Here is a 7,189-nt window from a genome sequence, read left to right as displayed (position 1 = left end):
TTAAAATTACTACAATAGGTTTTAGGTTACTTCATCTACATGTACAAGGACCATTATTATGTAGTTGCAATACAGATAAGGTTTGTAGAAACAAATGAATGTAAGCGTGTTGCAGTTGCTAGATTCATGATTTTTTTTTTTTTTTAGGAAAGAAGTTTATATCCATAAAGATGTTTGTATACGAAATATTGTTTGTACTTTGAGTGTAACATATTTTATATGTACACAGTTTGTATGTTGTATACTGATATCTTAATGACTGAAAATTTTAATGAAATATGAACATTAGATTTCCGCTTCTGTCACGTATCTTTTGTCTCCCTATTAAAAAAAAGTTTTGTGAGAAACTAATATTTGATAAACTCTTCAAGACATTTGATAGAAAACTAATGTCCACATTTTATATCACGTTTCGAGACAGTATGGAGAACAAATTGCAATCGTTTTCAGATTTCAAATGGAAATGGGTTCTTCCAGTAAATGGGAACAATACACAAATTATATGTGACATTGCCTAACAAATAGTGGGCGACTAGATCCAGTAATACATTTTTGTGGAAATTTTCTTGTTGGCTCAGTCAGTAGAGCGTCCGACCCACAACCGGGAGGTCGTGGGTTCGAATCCCGGCCGCGTCATACCAAAAGACGTTAAAAGATGGGAGTTGTTGCTACCTTGTTTGGCGTTCAACAATAAGGGGATAGAGCAACGTCGATCTGGCGCAATTGGGCAAAAAGAATTTCCGTTTCGGTTTAATAAAATTTGGAGTGGACTATTAGGCTATTATTATTATTATTATTATTTATTATTATTATTTGAGGCAAGTATTACTTTATAAAAGTTGTGTTTCGATATTGGACTTTTACCCGAACAGATGCGTTATTTCTGCCAATATTACCAATATATAACTCACTTTATACGAAGAGTTTATTGGCTTTTCCCCCTCAAATTCTGATCATGAACATGAACATTTTCAGATTTCATATTTTTCACCCCAAGTTTTTTTAAATCTTTATATACAGCTTATGTTCTATATTGTTTTGGTCCAAAATTAACTTTACCGAATTAAAATGCATATATACGTGTAAAAAGTTATGATAGCATTTCCGATTGTACGGCTTAGTCATATAATCAGCAGTTTCCATGGCAACACTACACTAAAACCGGTATTATTCAAAGAAACAATTAAAGTCATTTAAAAATGATAAAAACACTTTGAATGCGTGAAAATGTACAGTTTAGAATACCTCACCATAAAGGAAAGCAATGAAATGCATATTACATTACCATTTATAACGGTTGCCATAGTAACGACCCCAGAATGGCCTAAAATCAAGGATTTGGGCGTAATTTCAGTAATATTAATGATCTGCAATTAAATAGTTTGGATAAACTGATCATACACTCCTATATAGAAATGAAAAGAGATCATTTCATGACATGTTAAGGACGACACAGAATGCAAGGGTCCCCCTTGCAAGCTATGTAATCACAGAATGCAAGGATCCCCCCTTGCATTTTGTCCCGTCCTTAAAGGGACTTTGTAACATTGTTCAGATGAGAGATAGTGGTGCTAAGGTAGTGACTTCAATGCTAGATGCACAATTAAAGATAATCTGAAAATTTGAGTGAAAACGGATCATTATTTATGGTACAAATTGGGAAAAACTGATTTGATCAATTCGTTAATTCTCCCAACTATATTACTCTACTTCTATTCTGCTACTTGTCAAAGCCTGTTCAGCATCAAGACAAGGACAATTTAATTACATTTTAGGTGAATGTAAATCGTCAAAAAGCAATAAAATGGCTCTGCATTCCATTCCAGACAGTTAAGTGTTGACAGATTTGTATAGCCTGTTTTATGTATTATTCTCATGGAAAAACGGTTGGGAAAATTCAAAAATGGTTGGGAGAATTTACTGTTAATCACTGTTCGAGGGTGCCTCAAATCGACGCCTTCAAAGAAAACCATACATATCTTTGTGGTTTGAGAATTTGTTCAGGATTTTTTGCATGTCAGAGGGTTAGTATAGTAAAAGGAATATATTTTTTTCATCAACCTTCAACAATGTTACCGAGTCACTTTAACATCTCATGGACTGATCTGCGATTACATAGTTTGGATAGACTGATCATACACACCTATATAGAAATGAAAAGAGATCATTTCATGACATGTTAAGGACGCCACAGAATGCAAGGGTCCCCCCTTGCATTTTGTCCCGTCCTTAACATCTCATGGAATGATCTGCGATTACATAGTTTGGATAGACTGATCATACACTCCTATATAGAAATGAAAAGAGATCATTTCATGACATGTTAAGTACGATACAGAATGCAAGGGTCCCCCCTTGCATTTTGTCCCGTCCTTACATCTCATTTTTAGGAGGAGAAAAAGAGAGCCAACTTCTAGAAAGACTGCTACGTCAGAGAAACCTGCCATCCCTAAAGTGCATTCTTCAGGGTAAGACATTTCTTTCTTAAACAGAGTGGGTTGTCAGTTTACATGTGCAGAAGGCTAGAATTCGCTGACATTCGCAGAAATACCCCTAGTCTCTTAAAGAGTATTCAGGTGAGGGAAAAGTCAAAGCATTACATTTTAGGCCTGTTGGTTGAAAAATTAAAGGCTAATCCTGGTGATCGACAACACCTGTTATTGGGTAAGCACCCGGACGGTATAAAATTTATTTTTACAGGGTAGCAGTTTCAGATACAAAACTGCTTTTCACAATGTCCCTTTTAACCTGGATTATATGTATATGTGCATAGAAAAAAGTCAAGATTTTTGTTCGAGAAAAAAATTAAAAATAATGATGCTTCATACATGGAGGACTTTTAAAACAAATTTTCGCCCTTGGAGCTTTGTCAAGTACCGTAATGATTTGATTTGACTTTGAAAATATTATTGTCATATTGTTCATGTATATATTTTTATTATCGTATATTTATATATATACATACATGCACATATACCTTCATAGTACATATATACAATATGATTTAAGATTGAACATATAGAAATTATTATTATCATAATTATTGAAATTATTGAGGAAATTATTATTAATTTTCATTCTGTTACATGCAAAGTGTCCAAGATTTATCACTGCCTAGTAGCTCAAAATATAAAAATGTGGCATGAATTATGAATGAGATATGGGTTATTCCATGGGTTTGGGGCAATTTTTGTGACATACCAGAAGTTAGAAACTATGTCTCCTATGAACCATAATGATTGCTCAAATTAAGTTTAGCATAAAAAGGATTCCTTATTAGGTTTAGAAGTTCTCTAACTTTATGGTGACTTAATATTATTGACCAAAAGTTGTTGTACATGAAATGTGATGTCCTTTTAATGCTGGTAAACAAAATAAGAAATGCATATTAAGCAAATATTTTGAACAGGGGCAACTGACACATTGTTTTTGGCAGGGCACTACTGTTTCTTTTCATTACATATAAATCTTCATCAGGTGATTTCATCTACCATGTGTAGTAGTGGATCACATACCAACATTACATGGACATGATCTTATTTGTTGCCAAAACTCTCTTGGAATAACCCTTATGTAACACTGGACATGTGAATATAAACATGAAATAAAATCTCTCTAGAAATCAAATTTGAGATTCGTATTGACCACCGTGCTGATGCTCTACAGATTAATATTTGACAAAGTAAAAGTGTTACAATGGATCAAATATGAACCTGATGAAGACAATACAAAAGCATCATTCATGCAAGATCATAAACTGTAGCTTTGTCTGTTCATTGGACTGTGTAAATCTTAAATTCACTATGTTTATAGTACAAGCATACATTAAGATCTCCCTTTCTGTGTTTGTTTATAGGACTCCTTCAACATCAAGGACACCCTCTATGAGGAAAACTCCATCGCGAGAGAAAAGTCAGACAGAGACTGATAATGTAGATGATCTCTTAGATCAGTTCTGAACAAGAAACTGAATATATTAATAGATACAACTCATTACATTTGGAGAGAAGATGGAGTTCTAGTGAACATAACAAATTATTTCTTTTGATTCCCTTTTTTTTGGGGGGGGGGAGGGGGGATCAGTTTGGAAGAATATCATAAAAGGTATCTTTCTACAAATGTCCACTAAAAATGTTATCTCTTCACATTCAATTGACCTCATACTTAAATATGACACGAAATAGCTGAAAATTTTGGACCAAACTTTTGTGGTACATATGTACTTGTCCCATATACTCATTTTTATGTGCAGTGCATGTGATCTTTATCAGTTCTATATCACATTGCTCTCTTCTGACCCTTGCAATATACATGTACATAAACTCTTACATGCTTTTTCATAATGTGATCAAATTTAATGCACAAATCTTTGTTAAGTGCCTCATTTGAAATGATTTATTTCACCTGTTATGAATAATTGTATTTCAATTGATGCTATGTAGGACAAACATTGTGGCTGGTCCTTACCTTACACAAAGTAATATATGCAATTTGTTTGTAACAGGTGAATGAAATAATTAGTAACAATGTACATGTACATAACAACAATTTGTGCATTAATTTGATCCCAGTACGAAAATGGCCATCCTAGTTGTTGGCAGGTCCTTTTGTAATGTAAACACAAGACCAGTACTCAGATTTATCTTTTAAGGAAAGATTGTAGCAGGGAACCTTGAAAAGTGATATTGCAATTACCCAGCTAGTCTTGTTTCGTCTTGTTTGTAACCATTTCACTTAATCCAAAGTGGTCTTTAACTATTAATAAGGAACGATCTAGTTTCTGTAAATTCCATGTATTCCATGTATATTTGTTGTCATAGAATCATATATATATAATAGTTTTGCCCTATACCTAGATACGCCACAGTCATTTCTGGTATTACTGTTACTCACTTTGGGAAAATTAAAGCAGTAAAAGCATGTTTTGAACAGTAAAATATGTACAAAACATGTTTTTTGTTTAATTAATAAAAAAAACCTGAAACCCTGAAACAAATATATTTTCCCTTTAGTAATTTCCATGTCCTATATATTTGTTGTCGTAAATATGATCAAATAGAGTGGAACCAGCAAAATGACTGTGTTTTAATGAGAGTTTTGTATAGCAGTGTTCATTATAATACATGTAGTAGTGGAAGGGAAGTCATAGTCCAGTGAGTAATATTAGCAAGGAAATGTCCTTGAGCCAGGTATTCTTATTCTACCTACATTGCTACTCTCCTCTTAGGTGTTAAATGGGTAGATGCAAATGTCATTGTAGTTGGATTAGCATGTGTACTCGTGTAGAAATGCAACTAGCCGTAATGCTCCCCAGGGAGTGGAGAATGTGTACTGTAATGTACAGAATAGTAATGATCTCAGTGACAAAGTAAGAAAAATACTCCAAGCGCTTTGGTAAATTAATGGTAAAGCACTTTGTAAAGAAAGTACATGTAATAGTAAACACTCATCAAAAAAGTTGGTTCCCAAAAGACTTTTTAATATAACTCAAGAATTTTTGGTCAAATTTGATCATTTAGGAAGTAATGTAAGCAGGATTTTCCTACTAAGGTTTTGAGTAATTATTTCTACTCGATTGATAATGATTTCATTATAAAATTATATTTTTTTGCATGCAGTCGGTACTCAAAAGAGTATTTTAAAAATCGTGTAAATAGCCATATACCACAAGCTGAATTTCGGCTACGTGTGGTTGACGAAATACTCATCATTCATGTCCCCTTTACTAGAACATATATAAATAAGTATAAAGACCCTTGTACACACAGATTTATCATGACACTTTTTGTATGCACCTTTGCAGCTGTGGAAGTGTGTCATTCAATGTGATGATGTTGATAAAGGTGCCCCATAAAATAATGCTCTTTGAGATAACAGTTACTTCATCATACAATCAATTGCAGTTCATTTTCTTTGTAGCTGATTTGTCAAACATTTTTGTAAATGTTAGTAAAGAAGTTTATATCAATAAAGAGTTTTATTATATACTATATCTTTATGGATGTACATTTCAATGCATATAAGGACAATTACCCCCCCCCCCCACTCCTTTCCGGAGGAAGACCGAGGACAATCATCCCCGGGGACAATTCCCCCTCCCCCCCCCTGTTCGTTAAAGGTACTATGTCCCATTTGCTGGCCAAAAAGTGAAAAGCTTAAATCGACTTTAGGGATTGCAATCCTTAAATTAAATACTCTTATTTTCAGACCCTTGTACCGAATGGTGTACGTTTTGTGCTGCTCAAAGGTTCAATCAGTCAGTTTACTCGATAATGTTTGACAGTGAAGTCTAGAAAGTAAACATATTTCCTTGCAAAATTTTAATTTGACAGTGCTAACGTTTACATCTCACAGATAAACCATACGTGACATATTCATTACTCCTGCAAAGTTCTACGGAATTTGATGTTGGCTGCAAATGGGACAGTATCAATGAAGGGAAGTCCAGCCTGGAAATAAATTGGTTTTAATTAAGATTTTTCTTCTATAGTAGCCTGATTTGCTCCAAATTTACTGGACCGAATTATTCCATAAAATACGCTATAAAACTTGATATGCCTAGAGGCCGATAAAAATGTATTATTATTAGGTGAAGGGATATATATATACCGAGCTATACGCTCACAAACAATGACACCCAAAGACATTAAATATGTGTGCGCAAGCATAATGCCACGTATGTATTGTAATTCGTATAACTGCACTGTACAGGGGCGTCGCTAAGGGGGGGGGGGGTGTGAGGGGTGCGACAACCCCTACCTGTCGGGATACTGTCGCTAAAATTGCGATGCCGTCTGGAAAAATGAGAAAAAGGGGGAAATGAGAGGGAAAGGGAGAGAACAAAAATGGAAAGAAGAGAGGAGAAAAAAGAGGGAGAGGAAAGAAAGAAAAAGAAAGAAAAGAAGAAAAAAAAGGAGAAAAGGAAAAATGAACGGAAAAGAGAAACATGAAACAAGAGAAACGGGGGATGAAAGAGAGGAGAGAAAGGGGGTAAGAGCCTGAGAGAGGAGGGTGGCAGTAAAAGAGAGGGGGTTTTTGGATGGAGTCGTCTGGTCGAGGGAGCAAGAAAGATACGCATAGATTATGTTGCTGCAGTGTCGGTATTCTTGCTCGATCCTCTTGTACTATATTAATGCAGAAGTTTGAAGACGGTTAGATGTATAAGGGTTTGCTCCCTTAGCCTTAGATC

At 34.6% G+C, this 7,189-nt stretch overlaps 1 long non-coding RNA gene across 1 annotated transcript; it reads left to right on the top strand.

The window, feature by feature from the left end:
* The first annotated feature begins 2,388 nt into the window (after window positions 1-2,388).
* Window positions 2,389-3,889, top strand: LOC105446258. Its single transcript, XR_973687.2, has 2 exons — window positions 2,389-2,468; window positions 3,857-3,889. It is a non-coding gene; the product is annotated as an uncharacterized LOC105446258 (long non-coding RNA).
* Window positions 3,890-7,189: the final 3,300 nt, after the last annotated feature.

This window comes from Strongylocentrotus purpuratus, unplaced genomic scaffold (genome assembly GCF_000002235.5).
Source record: "Strongylocentrotus purpuratus isolate Spur 01 unplaced genomic scaffold, Spur_5.0 spur5_scaffold_20, whole genome shotgun sequence".
In the NCBI taxonomy this organism is placed as follows: domain Eukaryota; kingdom Metazoa; phylum Echinodermata; class Echinoidea; order Camarodonta; family Strongylocentrotidae; genus Strongylocentrotus; species Strongylocentrotus purpuratus.
The sequence above is the reverse complement of the archived record's forward strand: the minus strand, read 5'-3'. Positions and strand labels throughout refer to the sequence as shown.